Genomic DNA, 19,186 nt, shown 5'->3' on the forward strand with positions numbered 1-19,186 from the left:
AGCTGCCTGTAGTCTCTAGAAATCCATACGAGACCCCCCAGGACTCCGCTGCCTGCTCTCTCCTCTTCCTCGGGGGAGCCCTGTGCCGGGAGCGCCCCATCACCAGCCCTGACCCTCTCCCCTCGAGCCCTGGGGGGCAGAGCCCGCCCGCCCTCCGCACGGCTGGCGGGGCTGGGGGCACGACGCTTGGCCCTCTCCCCTGACCCGCTCTCACCACCTCTCCCTCGCGCCTGGCGCCCTTCGCGGGCCTGGCCCATCCGTGTGCCCCCGTCATCCACACACGCGTCCACTCGCACACCCTCGAGGTTGTCGGGCTGGTTTAGGAGCCAAATAAAGGCACCATCGTCCCGATCACCCTCCACCTTTCTTTGAGGCCTGGTCAGTTCCGTGCCCACAGCTGATGCCCTGCACTCACCACGATGCTCGGGGCTGGAAAACGGGCTCCCCACACCCAGCGAAGAAAAAGAACACGCTCCTACGGCTGAAGGGGGGTCCCCAGGTGGAGTCCGGAGATACGTCCCCACTAGGACTGGCGACCACGGTGGGGACCTGGGCGGGGCGGCGGGTGGCAGTCACACAGAGTCGTACGCTGTGTCACACCCTCACGTCACTCCTTCTTCGCCACCTGGACGCCCGTGGCCCTGGCTGCTCACTTGTTTCCCACGTGGGTACACGACTTCCCCAGAGGCCACCGACTGCCTCTGAACGCAGCACCGTCCCCCAGAGACCCAGCACACGGAGGGGGGTCACGAGGGAGCGCCCCAAAGACCAAGGCAGGACCCCAAAGGGCCACGCTGCCCGATACCCAGGCAGCTCTCTGGAGCCACCGTGCCATTTGCCTTTGCTGAAGCAACACACGCCACGAGTTGAGAGCTTTGGGGGCATTTATTGAGAGCAGCTTTCGTGTACCAAGAGGATGCTGAGTTTTCTCCATCACTGGCAGGTGTCATGGCCGGTGGGCCCCCGACTGCCACTAGTTGGTCGGCCAGACTGCCACGACCACGATGGCCACGAGCAGCAACACGATCACCAGTATCATCCCTGAAAAACAGAAGCACACAAGGCGTCCTGGAACCACTCACACCGGAGAGCCCTCTTAGCAAGTGTCCCCCGAGAGGACTGCGCATACAGTTCTCGGGGCGGGAGGGGGGGGCGCTGTTGCCGTCAGCAGCTGCTGACTTTGGACAGGGTCCGGGGACCCCACAGCATTCCCACCTCGCCACCTCGAGAGCTGTGCCCCCAAAGTGCCCGCACTCCTGACGAAGTAGAGCCTCCCGGTGCAGCCCCTCACCCGGCACTGTTTGCTGTTTGCATGGACGAAGCCCCAATAAACATAAAGGCTCTAGAATTTATGGAGAAGTACTGATTCCAGAACGCATTCTCACCCCGACCCACATGGCTTTGCCCTTTTCTTTTTTGGGGGGGTGGTGGGGGCACACGCCTGCAGCATGTGGAAGTTCCCAGACCATGGATCAAAGCCCCACCACAGCAGCGACCCCAGCTGCTGCAGTAACAATGCTGGATCCTCAACCCGCTGCACCACCAGGGAACTCCCAGCCTGGCCTTTTCTTCTCGAGCCCAAGATACTTAAGGCACCCATCTGTACAAAGTCCGAGAGAGGGAATTTTTCTTTAAAAGTTTTGTTTCTGTTTTGGCTTGTGTTTTCACTGTGCCTGCAGCACATGGAAGTTCCCAGGCCAGAGACTGAACCTGTGCCACAGCTGTGACAACACTGGATCCTTAACCCATGGAGCCACCAGGGAACTCCTTTAAATTTCTTTTATAGTGACATCTTCCAGTTTTAGTTTCTCTTTCTGTCGACGAAGGAGCACGCCAGCCCCGCCCCAGCTCCCCATCAGCACCTACTCCTGCCCATTCCCTCAACACTGATGAAGAGGGAGGCCCAGGACTCAGCCCCTCCGCTCCCCGAGCTTCCCGTCTCCCATCCCAATTCACCCAGCAGGTAATGAGTGCTTCCCAGAGACTGGGCGAGGCCACGATGAAGTGTTCACATGCTAAGCAAAGGCTCCCTGAGCTACTGAGGCCCCCCCAGATAGCAGACACAGCAGGTGAAAACGCTCCATGGGAGTTGCCGTCATGGCTCTGCAGTAACAAACCCAACCAGCATCCCTGAGGACACAGGTTCCATCCCTGGCCTCGCTCAGTGGGTTAAGGATCCCATGTTGCCATGACTGTGGTGTAGGTCGAAGATGCGGCTCGGATCTGGCATGGCTGTGGCTCTGGCGTAGGCCGGCGGCCCCAGCTCCGATTTGACCCCTAGCCGGGAACGTCCATATGCTGCGGGTGCGGCCCTAAAAAGCAAAAAAGAAAAACACTCTACGAAGTGACAGGTGAGTCGGATCACGTGGTTGTGTGGCCCCAGGACAGCCCACCTCAGACTGGGGAGCTGCTTCGGTGAAGCTCAGGGTCCCAAGAGCAGAGCAACCTCTTCTCTTACAGGAAGTGGCTCACACATCACAGACCTTACTAGCCAGATAACCGCTGGCCACATCTGGCTTCAGGAGCTTCAGAGCCCCCTGTGGCCACTGGCTACCATCTTGGACAGAGACAGTAAGGAACGTATCCATCATCCTAGAATGCTCTCCGGGACGGAACGGACAGAGTGGGGCCTTCTGGTTGTTTACCGCTGCATCCCCAGCATCTGCAACAGTGCCTGGTGTGGAGACGCAACACACAAGTGCTGAATCAATGAAGGGCTGCTCGACGTGTTTTCAACACTCACTCCACACTTGGACAGCGTCCCACGCTGGGAATTCTGCTTTCCCTTCTCCTTGACTTGGTTTTGTTAAATTACGGTTTTCTGGGAAATTGCCCATTTTCTCGGAGTTTCCAAAAGCACTGGCATAAAACTGTTCATTATATCCCCCCATAGTTTAAAGACCGCCCCGTTTCTGTCCTTCTCTTCATTTCTCACACCACCTGTTCGTGCACTTTTTTTTTCCAGCCTTGCCACAAGCTTGCCTTTTTATTAATCTTTTCCAAGAACAAGTTTTTGAGTCTGTTGATCAGATCTCATTTATTTTTTTTTTTTTTTTTTTTTTTTTTTTTTTTTTTGTCTTTCGTTGTTGTTTTGCTGTTGTTGCTATTTCTTGGCGCTCCGCGCATATGGAGTTCCAGCTAGGGTCTAATCGGAGCTGTAGCCACCGCCTACGCCAGAGCCACAGCAACGCGGGATCCGAGCCACGTCTGCGACCTACACCACAGCTCACGCAACGCCAGATCGTTAACCACTGAGCAGGCAGGACCGAACCTGCAACCTCATGGTTCCTAGTCGGATTCGTCAACCACTGCGCCACGACGGGAACTCCTCATTTATTAATTTCTGCATTTATTTTTCTTAATTCTATTCATACACGTTCTTTGGATACACTTTGTTTTTTCTCTAACTCCTTCACGTGAAAGTTAACTCCTTTGTTTTCCACGCTCTTCTAAATATTACCCTTCTAAACCTGCAAGTTTTGATACAAGATACTTTCTAAATTCGAAATATTTTAACATCTTCAACAATATCTTCTTTGGCCTGATAATTATTCAGAAGTGTGTTTCAAGATTTCTGGTGATGGAGTTCCCGTCGTGGCTCAGTGGTTAACGAATCTGACTAGGAACCATGAGGTTGCGGGTTTGATCCCTGGCCTCGCTCAGTGGGTTAAGGATCCGGCGTTGCCATGAGCTGTGGTGTAGATTACAGACACGACTCAGATCCTGCCTTGCTGTGGCTGTCGTGTAGGCCAGCAGCTACAACTCTGATTTGACCCCTAGCCTGGGAATCTCCACATATGCCGCGGGGAGCGGCCCTAGAAAAGGCAAAAAAACAAAAAATTAAAAAAGATTTCCAGTTATATGGAAACATGCTTATCGAAATAGATATTGTAAAATTCTGAGATAATCACACATGTACTATATTTTGATGTGAAACTGTCTAATTTCTACATGACAAAGTCACAGGCACTATCAGTATTAACGTGTTTGCTGCCTGCCTTCTTTTTTTAAATATGGTTTTATTTTGTGAGTTCAACACTCTTCTTTTTTTGGGGGGAGGGGGTCGTGCCCATAGCACGCAGGCGTTCCTGGGCCGGGGACTGAACCTGCACCACAGCAGTGACAACATCGGATCCTTAACCCCTAGGCTACCAGGGAACTCCTCTGCCTCCCTTCTTAACTGAAGGAACTGCTAAGCCTCACTTAGAGGCTGGGAAAAAGAAGAATGCCATTAGCTTTCTCATCCGAGTTCACCGACTTCCTGAGTTCCATCCTCAGATCCCCAGGATTCAACATAGGTCAGGCCAGGTCAATTTTAAGCCCAACCCATGTCAGCGCAGCACATCCATGGCTTTAAACACTGAGAAACCTGCACAAACTACAGGGCAAGCTTCCGCATCATCTCGCCGTGACGGTGCGTGGACTTTTTCTAACACCCCTTCTGTGCCGATGACCCAGTCTTTCGAGCGCGCCCCCTCTTGGGGACCTCAGACTTCGCCTGCCTCCATCCACGGAAGCCCCGGCCTCTCCATGGGGCGTCTGCAAACTTCCTCTCTGGCTTGTGGTCTATTTCTGTACAACTCATGAGCTCGGAGTGGTCTTTATACATTCAAAGGGTTGTCGGAAGAGAAAAAGACGACGTGACGTGCTGTCTGGGGTCTGCAAAGCCTGCCGCGTCTACCGGCTGCGGACGCTGCCACATGTCGCCGTGACGGACCTCGGCGCTGGGCTCCCGCCCTCTCTCCAGCTCTTCCTCGGGGCGTTGCTTTCTTCCTTGTAAAGGCAGCCCTGCGTTCACATTTTAGAGGGTGTTGTAGTATTTCATCCAGCATCTCAAGATGCTTACAGTAAGGGGGGGTGTGTGTGTGTGTGTGTGTGTCCATCTTCTTGCCAGAACCAAAAGCACACATCTTCTCATTCATTGCTGCCTCCAGAATCATCTTCAGGTTGACCAAAAGCTGCATCAGAGCAGGAATCCTGCCACTACCCGGCTGGGGGGCAGGGTTTACATTGTGCAACAAATTTCCTTCAAAAATACTGGAAATGAGGCACGCGGACAGACCAGGCGAAGCGCCGGAGCAACTGCTGGTGGCCCGGAGCGCAGGATCGACCTTAGATCAGTCATTTCTAAGGAAAGAGGAGCTGACAAGACGAGGGTGGGAGCTGAGGGCACATGAAGCCGAGAGGCACGGGTTCTGGACCAGGGGCTGCGGCGGCCCCCAGGGGAGGCGGATACAGGCGATGCTGGATTTTCTCTTCTATTTTTGGCCACTCCCTCAGCATATGGAAGTCCCCGGGCCGGAGCTCAAACCGGGGCCACAGCAGGGACAACGCCGAATCCTCACTGCTAGGGCACCAGGGAGCTCCCGGCCCCAAATTTTCAACAGAGGGTGATTCGGAGAGACGCAGATCAAGTGATGAGGACTGAGAAATAGGAGCAGTAACCGGCCGGGAAGGCGAAACCACACATCTGGTTTGAGTTTCCTCGCATGAAGCCCCCGCTCCAAGGCAAGAGGCCTCGAGCGTCGGGTCACCACCGCCTCCCGCCCGGGCCACTGCGGGGACCAACCTGCCGCTCGCTTTCCCCAACCCTCTTCCTCACAGTCGAGCTGGGATGGAAATGCGATCCGGTTACTTCCTGGCTTCAAATCCACACTCTTCACGGTGCCTGAAGGCCCTGTGCCATGGGCCCCCTGCGGCCCCTGCAGCCACAGGCCGTACCTGGGCTGGAGCCGTCCTGCCTCCCTGGCCAGTACCCTTGCCGTCCTTCCGCCCAGGGGGCGCTGGCCCCTCTTGGCTGAGCTAATCCTCACGCATCCTCCCAAACTCAGCATCAGCTCCCCGTCCTCAGGGAACTCCTTCTGGACCTGCAATGGGCCGTGTCCTCTGTCTCTGCTGTGACCCTTCCGAAACCACGATTTAGGTCCTCAGTTAGGTACCACCTGCCTCCGCCCCCGGCGGGGGAGTGTCCACGGCAGGACTGTGCCCATCGGGTTTGCCCGCATCCGCAGTGCCCGGGGTGGAGTCTGGCACGCCAAAGAGGCACAAGACATTCCTTTTTCTATAAATGAATAAATGCATCGAGCTCTGGAAGGAACAAGAAGAAGAGCCAGTGAAGAAGACAGAAAGGGACAGAAACCCGGGAGAGGCGAGCTGGGAAGATGCGTCCAGGAGGCCAAGAAAAGAGAAACTTCAAAAAGGGGTCGGTCCCAAGCTCCAAGGCCTGCAGAGACGCCAGGAGGACAGGGGCCGGGCCGGTGCCGGGCGGGGAAAGCACTGGAACTGCTGTTAACACAGCGGTTCCTCCTCAGTCTTCTATCCCCGAAACCCTGAGCTCTACAAGTTGTGCCACCGGAAGGGACCACAGGGTCCACAATGCCTGCGACAATCGACACCGCACCTCACCCACTGACACCACGGAGGGCGGCAGGATAACAGGCGATCAACCGGCTTCTCTTCCAAAGATGAAGAGGAGGCCTTGGGGGCCACGACCAAGGTGACCTGGCCATTTCAAACCCTGCGCCGAGCACACAGGGGGCCTCTGGCTGGGAGGTCCTCAGCAGGCTTAAGTAAACTGGGCTGCGACGGGGTCAGTTAAGGACGTCATTCTAAGGCGGCCAGTGACAAGGATAAGCCCGAGCCAGCTGCGCTTCTTTCGGGTCAGAGGTCAGCGTTACACACCGTCTCACCGCAATCCTCTCCCTCGAGACCTGTGGCTTTTCTGGAATGCGAGCCCAGCTCCGGCACCTGTCTTGAACGGAGTCTCTCGCCTCTGCAGGATCTTTCAGGAAGAGGATCCAAGGACCTTTTCAAAGCCAGGGAGAGCCGGGCCACGGCTCGTGCGCGTGGCCCATGCACACGTGCCGGCTTGTACACTGAGTGTGATGGAGGAAGGGCCTCGCCTGCGGCTCAGCAAGACTGAACGCTCGTCTCGGTCTCTGGCGAGGGAGCTGAGCTTCTGGAAGGTTGACCTTCTCCACCAGCCCCACAGCCGGTAAGAGGAAGAGCTGGAACTGGAATCCAGCCGGGACGGACCCCTCAGCCACGCTCTCACCCCTTCTCTGCACCAGTGGGGCCCATCCAGGGGGGTCCCGACTTCCAACCCAGTGCGGGGGTCTTCTGGGAGGGAGGCCCAGATGTCTTTGGGCTGAAACACTGAGATAGAGGGCCCCTTCTTCGTTGTTTTTTCCTCTTCCTTTTCTTCCTTCCTGTTACTTTTTATGTTGGGAAAGTCGAAAGAAACACAAAAGTAGAAGCAGAGTCTAAGGAACCGTGATGAACCCACTGCTCAGCCTGAACAAGGATGGATTCAGGGCTGATCTCGTTTCATCTGCACCCTCACCTGCTCCCTGTCCCCAGACAATTGCCTTGAAGCAACTCCCAGGCACGCATCCTCTGCAAATACTTCACTAAGTACCATGGAAAGGCATTGTCACAAAACCCACCACCACCGCGTGTAACACGGAGAGGCTGCTGTTCTGTTTTTGCTTTTGTTTTTTTTTTAGGGCCACACCTGTGGCATGTGGAGGTTCCCAGGCTAGGGTTGAATTGGAGCTGCAGCTGCCGGCCTACACCACGGCCACAGCAGATCCGAGCCGCGTCTGCAACCTACACCACAGCCCCAGCAACGCTGGATCCTTAACCCACTGGGCGAGGCCAGGGATCAAACCCACGTCCTCATGGATCCTAGTGGGGCTTGTGGGAGCCCTCATGGATCCACGATGGGAACTCCGAGACAGGCAGGGGAGGGACTCAGCACTTCAGCTGTAAGAAAGTGGTCCCAGCCTGAGGACGCGGGGGACGGAGCCCCCGACGGCCACTGGCAGACGGTGAAAGTACCTGGTCTCATGCAGCAGAGAACTGCTCTCTCTGGCCTCAGAGGAGGGCTTAAACCCCGGGGGGGGTGAGGCATCCACCCCCCCACCCACCGAGAGGGAAATGTATGACATTTCGGAACGCGGAAAGACAGTGGAACTTCTGGGAACCTGCCAACTCCGTAAACAAAGAGCCCTCTCTGCCCCCGACAGGGGCACAAGCACACCTGCGAGGCTGTGGACCAGGGCCTTTCCCACGCAGGGCTCTGCGGCCGGGCCCGAGGCACCAGGCAAGGCTGCCTCCCCTTCCAGGCCCCCCAGGGCCCCTCTTGGGGGCAGGCCCGGGATGCCAGGGTTCCAGGGGTGGAAAAAGAGCGTCCGTTTCCTTTGGTCAGTTGAGCGGAAACGCCTCCCTCAGCCGCGTATGATATTTACAAGCCCGGCTCCGGGCAACTTACAAAAAGATGCAAGAAAGCAAACTCCTTCGCAAACAGGGGAACAGATGTGAAACACAGTCTCTCAGGAACAGCGCTGTGTGTTTGCTGAAGATTGTTCACTTAACGGTCCATATTTTTTTCCAGTGAAACACTGGAAACCAGCAAATTAAGGAGCCTTGGGCGGCCAACACCTCTGCCACAGCGTGGTTCCTGGTACTTAGTGACGAGAAGCGGGGGGTGGAGGGAGTCTGGCTTGGCCTGAGAGAGTGAAGCCGGCATCTGCATGGGCCAGTTCTTCGGAAACTGGTTAAACTGGGGAGAAGGCTGGTGGGGGAGCGGGGATGGAGGAACCAGGGAACAGGAGGTGAGGGACAGGCTGATGTCATCTGCAAGTCTTTTTTCTGGTTTTACTTATCACAAGGAAAGCCACCCTGGCCGCCTGCTGGGGTCAGTGGCTTCCAACCCCCAAAATTTCCTATTGTCTGCTTTGTCCTTCACACCAGCAAGGTTGGGGCCAAAAACCAGCTCTCAAGCAGCCTCTAAAGAGCCGCAGAAGACGTTTATGGAAGACTGTCGTTGGTTGGTATTCCCCCCCCGCCCCGAGTTGTGCTCACCCATAGGTGACATTTGCCGATGTATTAACCAGGGGGTTGGCACGGATCAAGCAGACTTTTTTTTTTTTTTTTCCCAGCAGGCTCCTGAGTTGAGATGGGGACGAAGCAGGAGAAAAGACAAAACTGGAATATTTGTTTTCCAAAGTTCATGTAAATGTTGCCTTTAATCCCACTGCCGGCCAAACAAGCTAAGAAAAAAGAGTAGCCGCCGTGCAGAGAAGGTGAACACACACTTCCATTCTGACTTTCAGATTAAAGGGCAGAAGAATCGCACCTGCCCGCAGATCAGCCCTCGGGCCGGCCACCCTGCTCGGGAGCCGTGTTGGCTTTGCTGGTCGGCCGCGGGCCAGGGGGGCCTGGGTGGTGGGGAGACAGGCTCCGGCTGCCTCTCTTCTCCCGGCTCCTGCATTCATTTCACCTGTGACTCCTCCCCAAAGCGAGCTCTTCACCAAAACACGGTGCTCAAGTCATCTCGGGTTTTGCTGCACTTGGTTTTCTTCTTCCTGGGCATTCACCCCACCCCTCCAGGCTGCCCCAGCTGGTGGGTAAACGTCCTCCAGGAGCTCCGGCAGGCCCCCCCATCTCCCCATCAGATCGGCCATCCATCCCCCTGCCCCCGCTGCTTGTACCCTCAGCCCCTTCTCGCCCCCGCGACCACAGGGCTGAGGGGCTGACCGCTCAGAGTCCACTTCCTCCGTGAAGCCCTCTCAGGCCATAAAGACCCCACCTCCCTGGAGTCAGAGAACTCACAGCAAGGCCCCTGCTCCTCAATGCCCAGCCTTTCAGTGCTTTTTTTCCCCCCATGTGACAGCCCTGTGGCATATGGAGTTCCCTGGCCAGGGAAGGGATCCCAGCTGCAGTTGCGACCCAAGCTGCAGCTGCAACAATGCTGGATCCTTAATCCACTGCACCAGCTGGGTATTGAACCTGCATCCTGGTGCTGCAGAGGTGCCGTGAATCCCACTGTGCCACAGTGGGAACTCCACCACCTGGCCTTTTAATTCTTATCGATTAATGAGTCTCTCCTTGGTTCACAGCAAGTCCACAAGCAGGGACGGTGCTGTCTGGCGTGGTGGAAGGGGCACTGGCCTGGGGAGTTGGGGAGAGCTCATTTCAATGCCCACCTGCCAGGAACACTTGGGAAAGTTCCTTAACTCCAAGTTTGGTTCCACCATCTGTACAGCAAGCTTAAAAATATTGACTTCATAGGCTTGTTGTGAGGATTCAATAAAATGAAGTATATAAAACTTCTAGGTCATAACTGGCACTCCATAAATGGCAGCTACGATGACAATAATTATAACTTCTTGCACAACCAGCTGCCCAACAACGGTGCCGTGTGTGCGGCAGAGGAGAGCCGTCCTCCTGTCTTAACAACAGAAACAAAATGTCATTCATTCTGGAGGGGCGGGGGGGGAGCAGGAACAAGGGGACACCTGGGTGGCATTTAGCTGAGAAACAGAGAGCCTGATTCTAGCTGAGGCCCAGCGGCAATGACGGGCATCCAGGAAAGGTTGGAAGCTCCGAATGGAATATCTGGCAGCATCCGTGTAGGTTATTAGCCACAGGAAGGGCAGCTGTGCTGGGCAAAACGCCGGCTGAAGTCAGAAGGCAAGCAGAGCACAGCCAGGTGGACATCAGGTGAGAGAGGCGGGAAAAACTGAAATGTGAAAGGCCTTTGCTGGAGGGAAGGTCAGGGCAGGGGCATGCCAAGGCCAGGGTTGCAGGCAGGAAGGGGGGGATGGTGAAAGCAAACCCAAAAGGAGATCCAGAAGGTGTGTGGGGCCTGAGGGAGCTCCAAAGGTGTGCCTGGCACTGCAACGTCCATCCTCATGGGTGATGGGCAGAGCTAGACTCAGGGTCTGAGAAGCCGGGCACTCTAGCTTTGACAGCACGAATGACGTAACAATTCGAGAAGCGCAAAAGTCAGAGCAAGAATTCTGCCACAAGGTATGTGTGTTCTGAAAGCTTTCAATTCAAAATTTTAAAATACCAATGTTATTCTCACACAACCATATAAATCCTATGGGATGCAGCCAAAGCGGTTCTTAGAGGGAAGTTCATAGCAATACTGGCCTTCCTCAAAAAACAAGAAATCTCGAATAAACAACCTATCCTACCACCTGATATTTCCTCACCATAAGGTCCTAAGGGAGCAGAGCAATAATCTCCCCCAATTCACGGGGGAGAAAGTGAAGGCTCAGGGGTGACCCACCCCACGTGGCCCTTACCTGCAGAGCCTGTGAGGGTGGGAGCAGCCACAGGGGTGGCTGGGATGGAACATCAGGTTGGGAGGAGGCAACCTGGGGCCCGAGGAGGTCCTGCCAGGTGAAGGTGGAAAGCCAGGGTTTGTGACCCAGCAGGGACTGTGAAGCTCCTCAAAGAAGTACTCCAGAAAGCAAAGAGGGGGCCTGGGATGTGCCTGTTTTTGTTCTAAGTGAAAACAAAATTTGAATTAAACAGATAACTTTCCAGTGGCTTTAAGTCCCACTGACTGAATATGTCTGTCATTGCATTTGTGTCTCTGCCTTTCGACAAGGTCACAGCCTAGGGACATGGCACATGGGATGGGACAGGGCTTGTCAACCCTAGCCTGGCCCCTTGATGGCCTGTGTGAGCTAGTACCTGACGCCCCTGTGTCTGCAGGATGGGTGGTGACACATGTGTCCCCAGGCCACGAGAGGGTTATGTGGTGAGTTCACCGGCTGAGGGCCTGTGTGTGCTGGTGATGACTGAACAGCGGCTCCACCCTGAAGGTGAGAGCTGGCGTCTTCTCTGAAGTGACAAGCTCAGTGCCCCCAAGGGTGTCAGGGCTGGTGATGCCGAGGGGAGAAGAAGGGTCCTCCGGTGCCAGTCCTAAGGCCCAGGCTGACACCCCACTTCAATATGTACAGGAAGTGATGCTCGGTGTAAACAGAAAAACCCGACAAGAGGCAGCTCTGAAAAGCAGGAAGCACCTTGCAGATGCCATGCAGGGAGAGGCATCTGGGGGCAGGGAGAGCGAGCGAGCGCTCTCAGCAGGAAGCAGGGAGTGACTGAGAGGAGTGGGCGTGGGGCCAGGAAGAAAGGACTGGCCTAGAATCAGGAGATACAAAGGAATTAAGACTACAAGACTATGAGGTACCACCTCATACCAGTCAGAATGGCCATCATTAATAAGTCCACAAATAACAAACGCTAGAGAGGGTGTGGAGAAAAGGGAACCCTCCTGCACTGTTGGTACAACCACTATGGAAAACGGTATGGAGGTACCTTAGAAAACTATACATAGAACTACCATATGACCCAGCAATCCCACTCTTGGGCATCTATCTGGACAAAAATTTCCCTGAAAAAGACACATGTACCCATATGTTCCCTGCAGCACTATTCACAAGAGCCAAGACACAGAAACAACCTAAATGTCCATTGACAGATGAATGGATTAAGAAGATATGGTGTATATACACTACGGAATACTACTCAGCCATAAAAAAGAAAAGTCATGCCATCTGCAACAACATGGCTAGAACTAAAGACTCTCAAACTAAGTGAAGTATGTCAGAAAAAGAAAGACAAATACCATATGATATCACTTATATCTGGAATCTAATATATTGCACAAATGAACCTTTCCAAAGAAAAGAAAATCATGGACTTGGAGAACAGACCTGTGGTGGCAAGAGCAGGGGAGTAGGATGGACTTGGGAGTCTGGGCTTAATAGATGCAAACTATTGCCTTTAGAATGGATAAGCCATGGGATCCTGCTATCCAGCACTCGGAACTATATCAAGTCACTTATGATGGAGGATAATGTGAGAAAAAGAACCTGTATATGTATGCGTGACTGGGTCACCTTGCTGTACAGTAGAAAATTGACAAAACACTGTAAACCAGCTATAATGGAAAAAATAAAAATCATAAAAAAAATCTATTTCATTACACTTAAAAAAAAAGAAAAGACTGCCAGAGGTGGGGCAGAGGAGCTGGACAGAAGCCTGGTGGGAGGCAGACTCCCAGGGTCTGGGCTCTGGGCTCCAGGAACGAGGGTCTTACTGGGCATCAGGTGGCCCTGTGACAGCCACCAGCATGGTGAGGCTGACACTTGGTCCACGGAGACCTGACGTGGGGATGTGACCGCTCATCTCACTGGCCCAGGGCAAACCAGGTCTCCACGAAGGGGTCAGACTTGTGGGTCACGTGCCCTGACCAAGCTCACTGTCCTGGCTAAGATTTGCCAAAGAGAGTTAGAGTTGCCTGTAGCAGAACCAGACTCGACAAAATCAAATGTGTGCCCACTGGGGCCAAGATACACGTTGTCTCTTTACAGCCTCTTCTGGGTCTCTTTCCTGAGGCAGAAAAACAGCATCCCCCCGCCCCCCACCAACCCCACGGGCGATACCGTTCCTTGGAGGGAGTTTGTGAAAACGCAGCCCTTATTGCTGCTTCCTGCACAGAACGTGCTGACGAGGTTGGGGCCCCATCTGTGTTCTGAAGTGTTCTTCATTTCCCTTCCCTGAAATAAGTTCAGCCCGGCCATCACCACGATTCCACAAGGGGATTCAACTGTAAACAGATAATCCCTCATATCAGCAATCAAAAGCAGCTTATTAGGAGCTGTCACGGCAATAATTTAATGCCGATCAGTATCTGCTAAGAAGTAGCCCCTCGCTGCGCTGCATTACCCCTGGGAACGTGCATCTGGCTGGAGCCTGGCAGAAATTCAAGTGTCTCTGAGAAGGTGGTCAGCGTCCCGGTTACGGATGCCTTGTTTTGACAAGTCCCTCCTGACGAAGGGTCAGAAGGTGTCTGGACGGCTCCAGTCCTCTGTGCCGTGTGCACTGGGAGCCATCACCTGGCATCAGTGAGGGATGGCGGGCAAGGTGACCGGAAGGCACTGCCACCAGAGTCCTAACTCAGGTGGCGCAGGGCGGCCGTCGGGGAAGGCGTTCTCAACGAGCCGAAGGCTCGCCCATCTGTTAGGCTGGGTTGAAAGCAAACCGCCCGATCAAGATGCAAAAGGCGACTGGCTGGTCGATCTGACCTGCGTCTCTCAAACCTCCAAAGAACGTATCATTGGCAGGGGAGGAGGGAGTGGCCACGTCTGCTCAACCTGATCTGGCCTTGGAGACACAGCTGGCGGGTCTAGTGGCAGAGCCCAAGCGAGGCCAACCAGACTTGCTTCTCCAGGGACTTTGGACTCAGTCACAGTCACGGGGACACGCCAGAGGGTTCCTTCACAGACCCAGCTGTGTGCCGACCCTTCCCGACCTGCCTGGCTTGGTCATCCGTTAGATGCTTGCAAGTTAACCCATTGTCATTCAATTAAATTACCTGTTTTTTAACCTAAACAAGATCATCGAAAAACATTTCGAAAAATATCAGAGTCACATGAGCACCATTGGGCTTGACTGGGTTTAGCGCTGGAGGGACCGTTCGAAGGTATGGCTCCTGGGAGCACAGTCTTGGGTTGCACTGAGCACCTGACTCTGAATGGGCCAAGGTCCCACTTGAAAGCTGTCACCATTAAGAGGCCTCTTCAGAGACCAAAATTCTTTTTTTTTTTTTTTTTACCGTCACATACCCTATTATCTTATAAGTATTCTTTGATTTGCTGGACGTATCCTGAAGAGTCGCCGTGAAGAAAAGATACACTCATGGAATTCCCATCATGGCGCAGTGGAAACAAATCCAACTACAAAGCATGAGGTTGCAGGTTCGATCCCTGGCCTTGCTCAGTGGGTTAAGGATCCAGCATTGCCACAAGATGCAGTGTAGGTCGCAGACGCGGCGGATCTGGCGTTGCTGTGGCTGTGGCGTAGACCGGCATCTGCAGCTCCAATTAGACCCCTAGAGTCTGGGACCCTTCATATGCTGTGGGTGTGGCCCTGAAAAAAAAAGCCAAAAAAAGAAGAAGAATAAAAGAAAAGATACTCGAGCTCTCAGGCAGGAGGAATACGGAGCAAAGATCCAGGCAGGCCAGTCCCCCTGTAAACGAGGCTAACAGGACCACCTTGGATGGAATGAACTAGGTATTCGGGGCCTCTCCCTTGGGGTCCCCTCCTCCCCAGGACCCCTCGGGCGTCTGGGTCAAGCAGGTCCCAGGGGAACCCACACGTCCCTACCATCACGGTTCTCCTGACAAAAGCCACACGTGCTGCCAGCGTGGCTGGGCACTTAGGTACTTCATATACATTATATATGCTGCGCTGCTTGATCAACATTTAAGCCACAGATGAAACAGAAGCTCCCCACGGCGGACGTGGCCAGAAGAGCAGAGACCACACCCACGTGCTCTGGCTTCTTTAGCTCTTCTGGCTTCTGATTTGTTCAACAGACACTGATGGAACCAGGACCAGGTGGCAGGCACCACTCCTGAACTGGAGATACAGCAATGAACAAAACAGGCAGAAACCCCTCCCCTCCCCGAGCCGCTCTGTGTGGGTGTGGGGGGTGTGTGTGTGTGTGTGCGTGCGAGCGCGCTGGATGGGTGCAGCGGGTGAAGACAAAACCACAATCAGCGAGCGAGTTGTGGGCTAGGAGGGTAAGTGCTAGAAAGAGAAACACAGCCTGTCCCTCTGCACTGCGCTCTAGGTGGGAGCTCACCGCCTCTCCTCTCCCTCAGGTGCCCGGAGCACAGGGGGCGGGAGCTCTAATACTTTCCAGAAACCGGCCAGCCCGCACTGGGATCTGGACACAGACTGCGCGTGAGGTTGGGGCACCTTCCTCCATGGCACCGGGAAACCGCCTTCCTTGAATGTTCATAATATGTAAGCCTAGAAATAACACGTGACGCAAGCTTGCTGGAATGAAGGGTGACGTAATGACAAGTGGAAACAGAAAGGGGACTTATTATGGAGCGGAGGCAAGGTGAGTGGGGGAAGGACTTGCCAATGGATGCTGGCAGGGACCCCGGCCAGCGCACTCTGTCACCGCCTGGTCTGCAGGGACGTGGGGTCCAGGTGACAAGGCAGTGCACCGATTCCTTGGACCGCAGCGGGCCCTCGGGTGGCCTGTTTTGAGAGTCCCACACCCCAGTGAAAAGCGTCCTTCGTAAACCAGTGGCTATCGCCTTGAGCAGGGGTGCTTTGCTTTGGGCTCCAGCTGGTGGCTGACGTTGAGAGGAAGGTGGGGGGTGGCAGCAGGAGTCCGATGACAGTGGGTGCAAGATGTCACCCAAAGCTTGGAAGGATCTGGGTAAATGCTTTTCGGTTGCAGGGGGGACGGTCCCCGTGCTCTGGGTGGAGCGTGACTCTGTCCTCCTGGAGGCCGGCTCAGCCCCCCACCTAACCTCAGCATGCCTTTGGCCTCCGAGGTGACAGGGACCATATATTACCAAAAGCCACAGTGGAGAGGGCAGAAGAAAGATGACTGCTAGGAGCCGTGGGAGAAAAGAAAAATAAAGAGCTGGGGAGACAGCCAGGCGGGGTCCTTCCCCTCGAAGAGCCGAGCCCTTTACCAAATAACCAGAACATATGTCATGGTCGCTCTGTGTGGCTGCGAAGCCTGTCCCCCTCGTCGAGGTGGAAAAATGAGCCTTCCTGGGATCGCCTCTGCTTTCAAGCGGTCACGGTGAAGCAATCGAAAGCACCCTGTCCCATTACCTCCCAGTGCCACGTGTGTCACTCTCCAACCAAGCAGGAAGAGGCTGGAGAAGCGTGTGCCCACGTGCACGCGAACACACGCCTTCCCTCCTCCGGGAGGCCGCGGGGCCTAACAACCCACCGAAGGCTGGGACGCCAGATGGCCCACGTTCAAATCACAGCTCTGTCATCCGCGGAAGGAACCCAATCCTGAGCCTAAAATCAGAAGAACGCTAACCCTGAGCTCCCAGTTGCCATGGAGACGAAACGAGGTAACACTTCGTGCAGAGCACATGACCAGTCACGTGGCATGGTCTCAACAGACACTGGTGGCTACCGTGACCCGCTGGAAACTGCTTCTGCTACCAACGAGGCACTCGCGGTCATCAAGCCCTGCGTGCGGACATTCGGATCTGCCCTCAGCCTCCATCACCTCAAGTCTCCGATGCTGCCCGCACCCCCGGCTGCACGCACAGGACACCAGCGCCACAGGAAAAAGGGGCCTCTGAGGAGCATCTGGCCGGCCCCACCCGGGGTCATGACCACTCCACGCAACCCAAAGACGGCTGCCACCATTCTCGAAAGCCTTCTCTACGTCTCTCCAAGGACTCCACCAGGAAAAGATTTTGAAATGAAATGAATGCTCATGCAAAATTCTCTAATAGCCCATAGGCACAGAAATAAAAATACCTTTTTTTTTTTTTTTGGTCTTTTGTCTTTTTAGGGCTGCACCTGAGGTACATGGAGGTTTCTAGGCTAGGGGTCTAATCGCAGCTACAGCTGCCAGCCTACACCACAGCCACGGCAACGCCGGATTCTTAACCCCCTGAGAGAGGCCAGGGATCGAACCCGCAACCTCATGGTTCCTAGTTGGATTCACTTCCTCTGTGCCATGACGGGAATTCCCAAAATACCCGTATTAACCTATACTACGGTAGGAGCACTCCATCAGAAGGGAGTGCCGCTGCTTCTACCCAGAGTGTCCCAGGGCCTCCTTTTCTGGCTTCAGGATGTGAATTTGACGATGTCGCTGTGGTGAGATGCTTGGTTACAGGGGTGCAGTGAAAACCAGCCAGCATGCCCGTCAGCTGCCAGCTTTCTGTGAGTAGCCCTAAGAGTCGTGAGGCCATGGCCTCCCCAAGACGGGGCGGGTGAGGACAACGAAGAGACTGAGAAGCTGCTCTGCGCGGGGTCACGGGCAAGGACCAAAGCAGCACGGGGCTCGCAGTTCAAAACACGCTGGAGCAAGCAGGCTGCAGAGCCGGCTCCTGAGGCGCGGTCCACGCTGTGGGGTGAAGGCACTTTGCCTGCCATCCTGGGACCTCCGGAAGGACGGTTCTCTCACACGCTTCATCCTCAAAGACAGCCTTCTACCAGCTGTCATCCAAGGACCCGTGAGCCTCGAGCTTCACAGGGGAAAGGTGCCACTCCCAGCAGTGCTGACGGTCAGGGAGGCAGCGAGCCATGGGCTCCTGTGTGGACACTTGGGGTGGACACGGCTGCCCTCCGAGCCCTGGGCGGCTCTGACAGGTGCTCTGGGTCCATGCCATCCCCCCTGAGCCGACCGGAAAAAACCAAACAGATAAGGTCCCCAAGCCGTACGTTCTAGAACACAGCCTGAAAACTGTTGAGCGAGGATTCCATCAGCAAGCAGCAGGAACAGAAGTATCTGAGGCCCAGGATTCACTGTGGCAGAGCTGGGGGACTAGGAACATGATCTGAAGGAACTGCCTGGAATGCTGGCCAGGACACGTGGCTTGAGGGACTGTCCAGGACAGGGCAACCCAGGAACCCATGTCCAAGGCCCTGTCCTTCCTCTGAAGGTGGTCGGTGTGGAAGGGGCATAAAGAGACCTCAGAAATACAGTCGCAGAAACACACTGATGACCGCAGAGTATCACAGGTCACACATTCAATGCAAGCCGCGGCTGAGTGTCTGCCTCTCACACACACTGTGTACATACACACACACACACACAGGGTATCTGCCTTTCAGGTGTATGGTACGAGGGCAGATGATAAGAGGTGTCTGAGGATAACACTCAAATGACGTCATCAAGCGCTTCTCTAGTCTCTGGGAAAAAACGCAGGAAGAGACAATTTAAACGTCAGATTTGGCTTTGAGATGTTTGTTGGCTCACAAAGAAACATGGTGTGTCAGATATTTCAGAAATAATTTCAAAGCAAAATAAAAAAGTGGAATTATGACGCCTTCCCAAAGAAATGATCCAGTTTTCCCACCCTAGCCTCCTGCTCAACATGCCGCGTGCGCTCGCACCTCGGCTCCTTGGCAGGGAATGTTCGTGCTGCATCGGAGCCCTCTGCCTGCGTCTACACCACCAGCGCCACCCTGGCCTTGGGCCTCAGCTCAGAAATGTACCCCCCCCCACAGGGACACCTTTTTTCCCAGGCCCCAAGCGGATCTCTGGACGGCCCTTCCTGGGCTGCGCTGCAAACTGAACATGTGCGCTAAGAAACTGACTTCATACTCAGGGAAATTAACAAATGATTGGTTCATGGTTTACCCCCCCAAGAGTCTGAAGAAATCCTTGGAGAGGACAGACTGCGTGTTTCCACGTCCGTGTCCCCGACATGTGATCCATAGGTACCTGGACAGGTGTCACTGAACATGTGCTCTGCAGGTGCGTATTTCTGTTCTGCATGATTGGGTTGCAGCTCCTCATTTAGACTCAAAGATTGCTTGGGACATTAAGAGCCGGCAGTATGGGTGTCAAGTGCGTGCTTACTTGGCAACAGTT

At 54.7% G+C, this 19,186-nt stretch overlaps 1 long non-coding RNA gene across 3 annotated transcripts in view; it reads right to left on the minus strand.

Annotated features, from left to right (window-relative positions):
- The window catches only part of STX8, a 247,681-nt gene continuing 229,361 nt past the window's right edge, over window positions 867-19,186 (minus strand). For 2 of the 3 annotated variants that reach the window (XR_002336829.1, XR_002336831.1), the window contains exon 9: window positions 867-1,041. This is a non-coding gene — a long non-coding RNA (syntaxin 8). The remainder of the gene's footprint in view (window positions 1,042-19,186) is intronic. The other variant, XR_002336834.1, reaches the window with a different exon arrangement.

The sequence above is a fragment of the Sus scrofa genome, chromosome 12 (assembly GCF_000003025.6).
Source record: "Sus scrofa isolate TJ Tabasco breed Duroc chromosome 12, Sscrofa11.1, whole genome shotgun sequence".
Lineage (NCBI taxonomy): Eukaryota > Metazoa > Chordata > Mammalia > Artiodactyla > Suidae > Sus > Sus scrofa.